At 31.4% G+C, this 15,577-nt stretch overlaps 1 protein-coding gene across 6 annotated transcripts in view; it reads right to left on the reverse strand.

The window, feature by feature from the left end:
• Positions 1 to 15,577, reverse strand: part of LOC137930249 (potassium voltage-gated channel subfamily H member 8-like) — a 57,640-nt gene that overhangs the window by 16,143 nt on the left and 25,920 nt on the right. The window lies entirely within an intron of this gene.

A 15,577-nucleotide genomic window follows, 5' to 3' on the forward strand; every position in this document is an offset into this window, starting at 1 on the left:
TAAAATTAAACAAAATTAATGAAAAACAGACTGAATGTTTTAATAAGAGTAGTATTTGTTTATTATGAATCTCGCATGAGAACATTGTTTTTCAAATTAAAATAAAACAAAGGTTCAGTAAGAAAAATCAATCGACTTTTTATTGGATTGAAAATTAAGGTTTGGTGATTACAAATGTCCACTACAGATATCGATTCTTCATAACTTTAGCTCTTTATCAGTTCAGCTGCAGGTCGTCTGCTGGACATAGGCCTTCTTCATGATTTCCAATAGGATCTGTTTGAAGAATCCTGCGTCCAACGTCTTGCGACGGCCTTCTTATGGTGGGTACGATAGTAAAGGAGGTTAGACCAGTGGCGGCTCTAGCTCGTGCAGCGTCCGTGTGCTATGAAACCCTGGCGCCTCCTAGTCCTGAGCCCCCCCCCCCCCCCGAGGCTATAACTATTAACTTTGCTGTCCTAACAAGAAAGTTTTTTCATATTCCAGCAGCTATTATAGCTTACAGTGTGGTATTAATTAGCCATTATTCTGTTGACGGCAGAATAACACTCATTGTTTTTATGCCTGCAACACATCTCTGTTGTAAAACTAAGCGGCAAACCACGATAGCTCGTATTTCGTCTTGTGTTTTAAGTTTTATGGACAGCGAAATAGATGCGAAATGTATCGAATTTCTGTTTCGCTGCCGTGAAATAAAGTTTATTTCGAGTTGTAACAAAATACTCGAAAAAGATGCTGCCCGTTTGATAACTGCCGCCACCGCGCTGGCTGACCGTTTCTGTCATGTCATTGTTGTACCATGATGGTCCAAGACGATGCTCTTAGCTGTTTTAGGGAGCGCCGCAGCGCCCCCTGAGACGGCTGCGCCCGTGTGCATTGCACACCCTGCACTATAGGTTAAGCCGTCCCTGTTAGAGATTCTTTGCTACGTTTGCTATTCCGTGGTCTCCACTCCAGAACCTTTAAGCATGGGGCTTATCTTTGGCGTTATCATTTTTTTAAAACTTTATTTTCTTCAAATTATCAATCACATCGTATAAAAACAAATTAGAAGCGTTAATTCCTTAAGCATGTCACGATGTTTGAGTTGTGGTGCTGCAAACCATTCGATTTTCTGTATTGATTTTATCTTAAACACGTGTGACTGTGTTTGTGTGGAAATTGATCCAGTGCAATTAAATTGCAGGATCGAGACTGTAATTGGCAGCCTCGATCATACAATTTACAAATAGGGAACAGGATTTCACGGAATTATGCTATCGATAAATTTTGTTCGAAGTAAGTACTAATTCGATGGCTGCGTGACATGTGTCACCGTTTAGTTGAATCTACATATCAGTGATATTCGCATGTGATAGAAAACAAAATACTGGTATCAAAACCTATGAATTAGATTGTACAGAATGATTAATTTAAGTTTTAATGGTTTTAAAAGCTGGATTACGTCGTATTATTTTTTTTTAAATTGGAATGCCACAGGCTATTAATTTCTGGCAGTACACGCTGCCGGAAAATTTAGTAAATAAGAGCATAATTTATTTTATACGTGACATTGTTCGAAATTTTAAAAAGGATTTTTTATATAATTTTCATTGTCGTGGTTCCAGCCCATACACGCACACTGCAAGGCATGAGCCTCCTCCAAAGATATCTATGGGATGGATATACCACCATCGACACGCCTGGCGGATTGACGATCATAGTTTGGTATAATGAGACGCAGAAAACACTGCTGCCCATCCTCTGGAAACGTGTTTGGGAGCAGTTGCAATTCTGTATTATTAATGCATAAAATTTGAATTATAATATAAAATATTATATAAAATTGCATCCAGGAAATCGAAACCGCAACCTACGATCGCAAGTCCAGGCTATCATTGCTTTAATTATATTATCATTAGGTTATGTATTATTTCTGAAATCGTTAATTTTTGGTAGAATGTACCACGTATTAATGGACAGCAATGAGCTATAGATTCATCAAAGCTTTACACCTATAACTAATTATTCTGTAAAGTTGACTATTTCATTATTCAATACAAGCATCACATTTTAAAGCCTTTTTACACAATATTTATTTTAAACTTTAAAACGAAAATAGTGTTACATGGCCTGGGTTCACAATGTATAACATGTGAAGCGACCAAGAAATACAGCAGTATTATATTGTACATAATAATAAATATAAAATAAATAGTTTCAGTTAATTAAGTTATGTTATTATCAAGATAAATAGTGGCAATTTAATAAATAAAAGCTAATAAGGAAGTACATTTCCAAGAAAACCATATTAAATATGATTTTATCCGTTTCTTTATTCTCTTACCTTTGCCAGCTTATTGATCATAACTTATTGCGTTTATTATACTCGTTGCGACATTATTGTATCATATAAATCGATTTCATCGGCAATATTTCCTTTATTACAATCTGAAGTTTTTTATTTTTTACACACTCGTACAGTACAGTTTTAATGTACTAAACCGGAAAAATCGTATAAATAGCTTTTATGTATTATGTAAAATTGGCCAGGCCATGGAAACCTCAAAGCTAGGTCTTGAGGGGAAAGAAGGTCTTGTTGTCTCAGCCTATAGCCACTGTAATGCGTAGGCCTCACCCAAAGAAATCTATGGGGGATATACTGTAATTTTCACTTTTGACAGGTAGGATGGCAATCGCAGTGTGATATTATGGTACGCAGAGGACGTTGCTGTCCATTCTCTGGTAACTTGAATGATCAGGTCTTATTCTGTTTAATGCCATGGTGAATTGTTATAATTTTTCTAGAGTTTTGGGTGTTTTAATAAAACGAACGTGAAATTTGAACCTAAAATCTAAATAAAAAAAAAATTAAAACAAAGTTATTCGTTTATATTATTATCACACTTGATAAGTGTTTCTTTTATTTTCTTCTTTTTAGCCTTCCTCAAGTATAAATTTGTCGTAGGAAGTCATTTATCTCCACTCACATCTCTCTCATTCTCTGTTTTGGATAGTGAGAGTCCAGTTGCTGCCTGCAATTTTCATGATGTCGTCTCTCCGTCGCATTTGTTGCCTTCCCCGTGGTTTTTTTTGGTCCCGTGATCTCGAGAAAACAAAATTCCAGGTGCATACGTTTACTAGAATGGATACTTGTTTTAAATATGACTAAATAAACAAATAATTCATTATACGTAAAATTATCATTTGTGAAAAATGTTCATTAAGATGGACTTTCATTAGAGGTCTTTATAAATCTCCGTGGACAATTAAAACCGTTTAAGGTGTCCCATAAAACGTGCAGCGCTAGAATGAGCCTGCAGCTGTTCTGCCTTCTCGTAAAGTTTTTATGTTTCATAAATGTGCTAGTAGTAAATATGAATTAATAGGTTTTCGTGGTTTCGAATTTTTTCTGACTTTTTTTTTCTTTTTTTCGGTCTAGAAAAAGGTTTGACATTTTCGAATATAAAAAATATTTGAATTTGTTGCCACTGGCATTAGCCGCCGCAAACTGTGCCGTTTTTAAAATTTCTATGCTTTTCTCCATGTATTTGAGTCTTGAAAACAAAAGAAAAGTAGTCGACACTTATATACTTATAACTACAAAGTCTCATCTGTACAATCTACAAGAAGGTTTTGTTCGGGAATGTTTTCATATTTTTTTATTCTAAAAAAAGCTTCAGAAAAAGTTTAAACAAAAAATGTTGTGAGTATATGTGTGAGTCATAAATAAAACAGTACTTTAATAAAGGTAATATATAAACGAAAGTGAAATACTAGTTCTAAATTTTTGACATAACATTGATTATACTTTATGAATATTATTCTCGCCGACTTAAATCCTCCTTATAAAAGAATACCATGTACGTAATGGTTTTCTTCAGTAATCTATTTTTGTAATGAGGGATCATGTTTTAATCGTATCTACGCGCAAAATAATTTATAAATGTAATCTCTTTAAAAGTTTAATCAAAATTTTCATTTATTTCAAATCTGTAGTAATATTATTTAAAACTGCTTAATTTAAAAACGATATATCATATCCCTATACTACCTATATTTAGACATATATAACAAACATTTAATTTTTTAACTACTGAAAATCAAAAGGCTTTTGAAAACGAGCTTTGTAATAAATTAAAATACTAAAATATCATATAAATCATAACGAATTTTTATATTTATCTCCAGCGAAATAAATTTATCTAATTGGCTACTGCGACTCTCATAGCTAAAACAAGAAACGTCGAAATAATTATATAACAAATGTGCTTAATTACAAAGTGACTTAAATTTTACATTTTGAGTTCACCTTCAATTGTTGACATAAAATTCCGTAGTCTCTATTCCATTCTCTCTGTAGTTTAAATGCCACCAATCACCACGGAAATTTCACCTTTGGATTGATTTTATAATGATATTAATTTTAAAATTAATGTTCAATTTTAGTTTAAGCCTTTCAGATTTGTGAAATATATATTTGTGTGTGCCACTTTCGTATATTAATTTCAGACAACATAATCAGTCAATCGTTTATGTATTGATCGTATCTTTACCTATATAGTTCATCTAGGTAGGTATAACAGTAACGTCTGTATGGGCCGCTGAAGTACAATGCGTAAGCATAATTGCGTTTCAATTTCAATGCGCCGTAGACAGAGAGATTGCAAGGCTACTGTATGTATTCCATTGTATTGCAATGAGCAGATTAGTGACACGGAAGATTTTGGATTTAAAAAATATTTGATGAACTATTCTTTCATGGGCTGGTCGTCTTGGTAACAGGTCAATTAAGCGGAAAATGAAGGTTAGGATAAAGTATAATACATAAGGAACAAGATATTCTGCAATGTAAATTCTATTGTATAAAAGGATTATGTCAAATACAGTAGAAAATGAAATAGACATTGTTTAAGAATATTAATATTTTTATTATATTAAACAGGTAGCCCGTATCAAACTGATTTATATATACATTACCGAATCGATCACTTGATTGTATAGAAATGAATAATGAGAGTAAACAATCATTTGTAAGTCTTGTATGGAGTTTAAATAATGACGTACCGGCGGCACACAGAGTCATTTCCGATCACGCTCTTAAACATTTAGAACCATTGATGACCAATATCCTCTAACAAGGTCCTGGATGACAAATTCACCTTCAGAGCGAATATAGACAACGCACGAAAAAAGACAGCTTTTATTAGTGGCTGCCTCTGTGCATGGTTTAAATCCTGGAGTAAAATGCCACTATCAAATAATGGGAATCCATAAAGCGGTAATAAAAATAAGCTAAATGCACCCATCATATGTAGAGCCACTAGCAAGCCGAAATTCGTACGTAATGATCAACTAATTATTTTAAGACTTCTGCTCAACGCCTAAATTCACTGATACAGGTGCTACCATCTTGTAATGGTGATACTCTCTTAAGAAAAAAACACGTGATCGAATTTCCGGAATGTGTCTTCCAGTACGATAGTAAGACAAGCAACGTACACACATCGTCATCGTCATAATCAGCTAATAATCAACCGGTCTCGTCAGAAACGACGCCGAATTGGGTATGCTAACCCCTGATGTATGATGATAGGCAGATGACGTTGTGGTTTCTTCTACCACATTTTCCCACAGAACAAATGCAAAAGCAAGTTAAGATTGGAGCCAGGTGGCTTCTCAATCTGGTAACGTGGTAATGTATATATACCTATGTATATACTCTCGCACGGGTGTCTTCGACCTACGCTACCTTCAATAAAGTTTTAGGCTACGCGCTCATTGCGCCATGCCACTTTGCAGACATATAATATAATAGCAAACGCCACTAGAGCATCAGTGCAAGTCCGTTTCACAAAAAACGCACAGAGAAATTGTCTCTTGAACTGCCAGATCGTTCGAATCTTAGATTTTTAGATGTATACAAGAAGAATGGAAACAGAAAAATTAAGTATGAATCAATTAAAAAAAATTCTAATACATTTACCTAAGTAACGTTTCATTTATAGTAAAGACTTAATTTTACTCGAAAATTGTTGATGATAAATTATCAATTCTATTTATAGGGCCGTCTTTAGAGTCTGCTTAATAAGCAGGCAGTAATCGTTCATTAACTATTCCGCTATTGGACCGTTAGGCAATAATATGCTAATTCCTCTCTGGACTACATAATAATCTTATGAATGAATTAACACCATTAAGGTTACACTAAAAATCAGTTAATATACATCCTTATATATGTAATGCTAAAATATAAATGTTTAAACTATATTTGCAACAATGACGATGTAAAAAAACCACGTGCGGTAATCCTTTTCGTCACAATAATTTAGTTTATTATTATTAAGTAATATTAATATTATTAACGTTATCTATACCGAGAGTTGGTTAACCATTAAAACTTACGATGTTTCAGAAAGTCTTTGTATTCAAGTAACGAACAAAGGATTTATGAGCGAAAATTACGTTTTCTGTTTTATATATTTCTGGATATCTCAAGTAAGTTTAACAGAAGTTATTGTTTTTTCTCTCATATCATAGTGTTTTTGTTATTGTGAAATTTTGAAATGGTAACGCTCTTTCTTAAAAAAAAATATACGATGCATAATGCATGTTGCTTATGAATTTTGAGATGCTGCAGAATTTATCTAAATAAAGATGTACACGTATATATCTAAAGGCTATGTCGGTAGCTTTATGGACCATTCATAACAAAACTTGCGCGAATACTGAGCATATTTAGAATTAGAATTAAATAAAAAATTTTACACATATTTTTTGCAAGAATTAAATTTAAAAAAAAAACATTGGGGAAGAGAGAGTGTAAGAACTTATGCTCGGAGTTTTGTTGCGAGATCAAATCAGAAATGAGAAGATCCGCAGAAGAACCTAAGCAATTCCTCGAGGTACGTCCGTGAGCTCGAGGAATTGGTCGTCTGAAGTAGCAGTGGGCGGGGCACACCGCTTATGCAGCTGACGGCCGTTGGGGGTGAAAGTTCTTTCGAGTGGCGACTAAGTGCATGTGGACGCAGCGGGGGTAATCCCCCAATAGATTACGTAGTTCAGGTCGCGGGAAGTCGCTGAATACGGATGACGCAAGATCGGTTCTCGTGGTTAATTTTTATACCTTGAAGTAGGCGTCTTTCAGCTGAAGAGAAGAAGGTAGTAGATTCTCTGACACCAAAGCTGACAAACAAACTCTATTAAGGCTATTTTCCCAACATTTATTCTTAATTTAAAAATATGAAACATGGTTTTAACTAAATCAGTAATACTTATACTACTACGGTTCCTTTATTCCCGTTTAAAAATTATTACTTACCGGAATGCGCGCATTATCAGTTAAGTACTCGTTTGCTTTAGTCATGTACACGTATATGATGTGGCTGAAATGTAGGCCGCAAGGTAATTTTAGCTTAACCTGTTTAAGACTGATGGATGATTGACCCTCCTTCCGTGGGAAGGCGTAACGAGCCCGATCCCAATTAAATATTCACACAAAATTCTAAACAAAATTCAACAACATATAACCCAAATACATCAAATGTATGTCTAACATAAATGGTATTACAAATAGTCAATTTATAATAATACAAAAAACAAAACAGGAAAAATTATAGTTGAAAGTGTTTGTGAACAGTATTTTTTTGAAATTGGTATTGGTAATTATCATTTATTATGTTTGGAAAACACAGTAATAAATGAAATAATAGTAATAATAAGTGATTGCCATTTAAAAGTTTTTATAAATCTAAAGAAAACAAACAAAAACAAAGGTAAGCTGTCGGTAACATTTATGTAAAATTTTGTTATACATTGTCCAAAAATCCTACCATCGTTCACTTCCCATCCATGAACTAAAAGGAAATAAAACATGCTGATTCTTCGAAATACAATTTAAATTAACAAAATGAAAATAAATTTGTTTTGTAATTAAAAATATCATTTAAACTATTCGTAAATATCTAAGTATTATCCCATAATTTTATTTGAAGTGGTTTTTACAACAGTAATTTAGTTTTCCAATAGATACAGATGTCAATGACATGTGGTTTCAACAAAACGACGTCAAGTGTCATACTACCATGGAAATAATAAATTAAATGCTAATCCAATTGCCGATAGCATAATTTTACGCATTTCAGAGATTAATTGACCGCGACGATCATGAGATGTAACATCACTGAATTATTTTTTGAATTAACATAATTTTATGTAGCTTTAAAATTCAAAATTTAAGTTTTCACGAAATAGACCCAATAAAGTGTTATTATTGTGTATAAAATTATTGATAAAAGAACCGACATCTGTGGACGTGGCCCGTGATGCACAAGTATCTTTACATTATTTTTTCTTATTTATAATAGACGAACATTAAGTTTTAAAAAAGCATTTATTATTTAAAAATCATGCTTTATTTATCATTGGTTAAACTGGAGCTCAGTAATTATGCTTGAAATGAAAAATCCTGCAGATTTAAGTCGCATTCTGTTATAGAAAACGTCCGTTCACCGCTACCGACTCGTTAAGGAGCTTTTAAATTTAAGATCAATTATGATAAACAAAATATTCGAGGATATTAAAAATATCTGAAAATACTTTGCTGAGTGAGTCATTAACTTTAAAGAACGTATTTTTTCAGGGCTGTAAAAATAAACATTTTAACCCAATTGTCGTTTAAAGTGGGTCGTTACATGTCGCCATATGTGTCTTTTATGTTTCACATTAAGGTTCAAATTTTGAAACCTTGTTTCAAATAAACCCATTTTTCTACAGCACGTTATCCACCAGTTATTACCATGTAATTACATTTTTACTCGTTTCGCGTTTATGAAGTAACCATTTATTTTTAGTAATAATGTTTAACCGACGTCTTAAAGTCTTTTGATATGCACGTAGACAACTTAATCCAGTTTAAGTCTATCGTCTACTTTGATATGTACTTTGAACGAATTTTATATATCTTATCTAACAAGTGAAATGTATCAGAGAATCACAGGAAAAATATTTCATTTTTTTCAGTTTCGAAGCCATGTTTTGTGACACAATAACAAAAGACTTATATGCTTATCGGTGAAAATATTGCAAAAACCTTTTTAAACTTTCTTTACGACGGCATTCCTGAAGAACTTATGTAAACGAATATTTAACTATATTTTCTTCCAAAAAGAAAAGGAGCATACACGTTACTATTACGATCAAGATAAAAATGGTCTATTTTGGGAGGTTCACTGAGCACAAAGAAAAAGGTCAAAAAACTCGACTAATACAAAAAAAATAAAGACCGTTAATGTGTGAGGTGTTGTTCAAAAAATTGTACAATGTAACTCTTTTTCGTCAGGAAAAAAAACATGTGAATGTGAATACGGCATTCTGATTGTATTTGGTCTTGTGTCATGGCTAAGTTGAGTGACATTGATGTGTGTGTGTGTATGTCACTATATCCTTAGCCCAGTCAATAGTCAACGGAATTCAATAATGCTTACGAATTTTTAATGACAAAATTAGATGACAGGTTTAGGCGCCACAACAGTCTTACACAGAACATTTATTAATGGGATTTTGCAAATCAAAATTAGCCCAGTAGCAGCATCAACTCTCACAGCCTTGAATCATAAGATGGTGTCTTTAATTCTGAATAATATGATTAAAAAATAGAAAGTGAAAATTAAAAGTATAGACTTAAATTATCTTTAACTTTTTTTCCTTCTGTATCAATGCAATAAAGTAATTATTACTAAACAGAATGTATATACAATGAAAAATTGTGAACTTCGTTACTAGTGAATATTTTTAAAAATCAAAGTATACTTTTTTTAGCTTTAATCTATATAGTGATGATATACGACACATGTCAATGTCAAATAATTGGAGAATTTCAGTTCCGAGATTATAATCTGAAAGATCAGATGAGGAATATTTTGAACGTTGGAAGATTACAGGTGTATAACAGACTTCGTGATTTAAGTTATAAAGCATCACTTTTAATTATTTTATTTCATTTTCGGACTTGCAAAATAAATTGTGTTAATGATAATATATTTAAAAATATAAGTACATTTTATGTTTCTCTTTTTATTTACCTTTTTTTCACTGTTTTCATTTATATATATTTTTATAAATATGTAACTTTTTCTTGCCTAGTTTATAATTAACTTATTTATTTATATTTTTATCCACTTGATAATTTACTGTCATCATTTATGTACGTTGTATAAAGAATGTCGGAAGCGAAGTAATGTTAATTCAATAAAAATTAAAATTAAAATGAACTCCCCAGTAATATGGCATTCTTTTTAATGCTACGAGGATACCAAACGCGCCCTGATATAGAAATCTGATCTGATCGTGCCGTGATATGTTCGAACTATTTCCGATCAATTAACGCTTAAATTAGTTTACGCGATTAGAATTAAAAACTTGTCACTGATATTCAAAAAAAACCTTCAATTACTTTTTAAATACTTTTTTTTATAATAATCTAAATGTAGACTGAAATAAATCAAAGAAAGGTATATAAAATGGTCTTATTCAAACATTATCAAACTAAAAGGTTTCCTTCTTTATCTTTTTCGTACGTAATGAATCCATATGAATTATTTCAAGCAGCGAATGAAAGAACATTTAATAACGTGCTTCAAAGGAGTTAAAATTATGCTTTCGTTGCAAAATAATTATGAAACGGGTTTATCAAAGCGATTTATTTAGATTTGAATATTTTCCTGGTTTGTTTAAATTTCCAGTAGCTCTCGCGCTAATGGTACAGGTGGGATTGTAGATTGCTAGCAATGAGAGCTACAAAAATATCTAATCTAAAAAAATCTAATTATCCTAACTAAACCCTTTTAGACCTCGATGCTCGTTTAGAAATAGTATAGTTACTTTTTTTTTAATTGGGCATGAAAATAGCAAAAAAATAATACGCATTTTTCTTACTGTCATATGACATTAAAAAATTAAATATGCTGGCCTTCAACTAAGCTTTAATAAAAAAAATATTATTTGTTGTGAGCAGTGGTTGCCCAGAGATAGAGGACTGACACTCGCGATCGTAGGTCGCGGGTGCGATTCTCGGGTTACGATTTAAAAATTTTACACTCTGTGCCTTAATCATACACGATTTGCACTGCTACAAAGAAGTTTTCAAAGAATAGACAACAGTGTTCCCTTACTTACTATAAAAATTACTACCATCGGCATCCCGCCTGTCAAACCTGACGATTATGGTATACCCTGCATAGATATCTTTGAGGTAGGTCTACGCCTTGCAGAGGGCGTCTATGGGCTAAAACGACAACGAATTTCATTATATATTTATAACCAACTTCGTTTTAAATTGATATTTGATACTTATATTACATATTATATATAAAGAAAAATACGTAATTTAAATTGCAGGTAGTCGTACATCGACTAAAGTGTTTAACAACACTTTTCTTTAAAGCACTTCCAGAAAATTCAAAAATGTCCAACTCGAATATTTCAGCATTAAATAGATTGTGGGTGCTGTACATTCTGGAAATCGGGCGGTGTAGTTCGAGATTGATTATGAGGCACGGTTTGGTAACAAAAAAATTGTTACCGATGATAATGATAAAATTTCAATGAACGATAGGTTATAACGAGCTTCGTTTGTCATATTTAATTTAATAGAACTTAATCGTACACGTACTCAAAGAACCATTATGTTATAGCATTATATTTCCTCTTCGGTATTAGTTGGCCTAATATCGCAATTTGATTAATGTGAATGTACTATTGTGAGTAAATTAAAATTGTTATCAAAGAAAACAAAATAAAAGAAGCTGTAAAAGGATGAGGAAAGATGAGGGAGAAAAAAGCAATGAAGGAAAGAAAATGTGAAGGAAGCGAGGAGAGAGAAAAAGAAGTTGTGAAGAAAGAAACAATATTTTAACCCGAAACTGTAACATTACTGATACACAAAGCAGGGGCCTTCAAAAACGGGTGCTATAAAAAAACGTTTAGCCATATGTAATTTGTCAGACAAGAAGGATCATAGAAATGAATAAGTAAAAAACGAAAATGTATGACTGAATTGCTCTCTTATGATAAGTAATACGTACAAATCACTTTATTACAGTTTGAATGTATCGTAACAGCAAAGTTATTGTACTTATGAATTATAATATCTAATATCTTAAGATGATATTGCACTATATTGATATTTCGATATAATGAGTTAAGAGTATTGTTTTTTTAACTTTAATGACTCGTAATATTAGAAATAAACGTCTTACCAAAAAAACTGGACAGTATTATGTTATAGTTGTCATAAATTAAAACTATATTTTATATAAGATGATTAGTAGCACTCGTCAAGTTTATTACATAACATATATAGAAAAATATTAGTCCAAAAATCATTGAAACACGAAAAGAAAATTATTGAGTATTAATATCTTTCTTAGTTTTAATTAAGTACTTAATAACTCGCTTTCTATATCAACGACTGTAAATTAGTTGAAATGTTGTATCAAGCTTCACTTCATATGTCAAGAAAAAGAGAACATTATTGTAAAGTATTATTATATTTAACGAACAGAATTTTTAAAAAATTGAAATTGCTAATCCTTTTTTATTCAAATATACCTAAGGGTTCGTTTAATAATAGGAAAGGGAACGAAAAGGAAAAAGAACTTTTGGGATTACTTCTGTACACTACGTACATGGAGAACTTTGTTCCCTTTTTAATATCACGCTTATGAATTCACCTTAGCCAACGATGACTTTTATATCGCGGAATATTATTATTACAGTGAATATTTTGAAAGAAGTATTGATTTTCTTTTTTTATAGTACTTCATAATTGAGTCGGATTTCTGTCTTCATCTTTTTTATCATTATACACCTTAATATTCCTTAGACATTGTCACACAAAGCTTTTTAACACATAAATATTTTGGATAATTAGTTATAAATATAAAAAACTTTAAAGGGGTTAATGTCGAAGCTCATTAGTTATCAAACAGCTTTAAAACTTTAAAACTTATTTCCAATGCCCCAGTATAAATTGACCACTTTCAAATATGTTATATGAATTTTTTTTCTATTGGAATACGACAGGTCAATAACTTCTCAAATTCAGTACGAAGCCGGGAGGGATAGTAAATAATTATTGATTTTAATTTGAAGTCATATGAGTTTCAACATTGTTTTGTATAACCATATTATATTTCGGTTTTTTTAAACCATTGAATTTGGGTAGCGTGTACCAGTATTTGGGGGCAATTCGAAAGTGAACTCATCAAGAGTTTCTTTTAATAAGGTCCCTTCTATGGGACCCCTCGTACCCTCCTATCTATTGTGGGACAGGGATTATGTTTTAATATTTTATTTTTTCGCGCTCTTCTATTGTTCCTCCTATGATCTTTCATTCCTTAATTTTCTTTCTTTCTGCAATTCTTCTTTCTTTCCCTTTTCATATCCATTTTTCCTTTTATTCGATACCGCTCTTTCTTCTCCTTGTACCTAAATTATTACAATTTCTTTGTTTTTATTCTACATCACATTTTTGATCTATTCTAGGTTTACATTTTTATATGTATTATTTTATTTGCTTGCCTATTTTTACAATTTTATTTACAATTTTTTTAATTTTACTTAAATTATTGGGGATATAATAAGAGAATAATAAAATACTATACATCCTGTGATAGCAAATGAGCTGTATACTCATACTTTTAATGCTATTACACCTATAGCGAATCATCATGTGTGTTAAGAAGCAAGCAAACATATCTGAAAACGTAAACAGAAAATTAAGTTGCCTTTTGTAACATTACATTGAATTCATAACAATGCAGAGGCTTTGAAAATATTTTTCTCTTACTAAGATAAAATATTTTCAAGTATCTTTAACGAATTTGGCTGTCAGGCTGACAAGACGTGGAGTAAATGTCAACAAAGGTGAAAATTATTTTTGAAACAAGCTAGAAAAAGAAAACAAACTCAAAGGATCCGCAACGCTTGTCTCTTTGTTATATTTTGTTCGGCTAGTATTCTTTGTAAGACATCTTTGAGACTGGGACACGGTAATATTTCACTTTACTATCATATTAATGGTAGTAATATGAATCATGATAGTGTTAGTTTTTAAAGCCTTTTGTAAAAAAGATTCACAACCAGAATATTATAATTTCCTTATTGATTAATCCATAACCCCGGGATTATATTAAGAATCATCAACTATAACAACTTTTTAATATTAGTGCCAAAAGGTAATTATGAAATATAAACAGTAGCGTAACCAGTTTTAATTGAGATTGCGAGTTGAGGAAATTTAAATAAAAGAATTTTAAGGTTCGGAAAAAATACAATAATTTTATTCTCAATGGTATATATTTTGTAAATACAACTTAATCTATTTATTCAGTCAAGAATTAACTGATATTTAGATTTATCGAGCTCATGAGTAGTATTTATATTGTAAATAACAAGAAGCTGGACGCTGGCAACTTCCAAATGGTACTATTAGAAATATTGCTAAGTCGAGCGGTGGACATCCTACTAATGAAATTAAAAAAACACAAATTTCTAGATATATAATACAAAAATGTAAGATTTCTGCTGGATATGTGCGACTTGATTTATTTGTACAAATATTTAAAAGTAACAATAATTTCGGTTGTATAAAAAACTAAAAGAATTAACGTTGTCAGATAAAAAGAAAATGGTGTAAATAACCATATCTCTGCGACAAGGAATAACTCTTCATGTAGTTTATTTTTTTTACAAGCTTCAGTAAATTACCTTGTGTCGTGGATGACTCAGCAGCAAATTGTTCTCGAGAAAGACGTTAAATTAGATATACGGTTCCGTTACAAAAATCTTCAAAGCAACACTTGTATTTAGACGAAGAGCATGTGTTTGAAGTGCGCTGACTTCGTAAGTGTATTATGAATATTTAGCTGGAATTCACACTATAACAATCTTCAATACTTTACCCATAAAACCTTAATAGATCCTACATAGTACATCTATTAAATAGATCCTTTAAATCGTATTATGTAATAAAATAAATTTATGTCGTTAACAACTTTAATGCATATTTTTTCAATTCATTTTAGAGATTCCATAGTCACAATTTCCATCTAATAGCATAAAGAAATGAGTATAATAGAAGAGACTTACTCTGACAAATATGGTAAAAAATCGTTTTTTTTTTGTAAAGCGTATAAAGCAAACTGATGGAGAAGACCTTTATCGACTGGCAAGCAGATCTACAAAAAATTAATAAGCTAGAAATTATAAAATTCTTTAGGTTTCCACAGAGTTTCAATAGATTCTAATCGTAGTTATTAAGCACGTGAGTTAATTTTAAAAGGTCTGAATAAAGAGCTATATTATTATTATTATAAAACACATTATCACTATAATAATATATAAATGACTAGAGTATATCGTATTACTATCGAATAGTGAAGGAACCAATACCTTGTTAATATCTTCTTATTAAGAACAGGTAAAAGTTAGTACATTTTCTGACAATCTGAATAAACGGAGTAGCAGCTTTGGCTAAAATAATTACTGCCATTTAATTATCTTTTATTTAAATAAGTCATTATTGATTTAGTTTATA

Source organism: Battus philenor, unplaced genomic scaffold (assembly GCF_028537555.1).
Source record: "Battus philenor isolate CCGP_79_NKW_IND1 unplaced genomic scaffold, ilBatPhil1.0.hap1 SCAF_6, whole genome shotgun sequence".
NCBI classification, from domain to species: Eukaryota; Metazoa; Arthropoda; class Insecta; order Lepidoptera; family Papilionidae; genus Battus; species Battus philenor.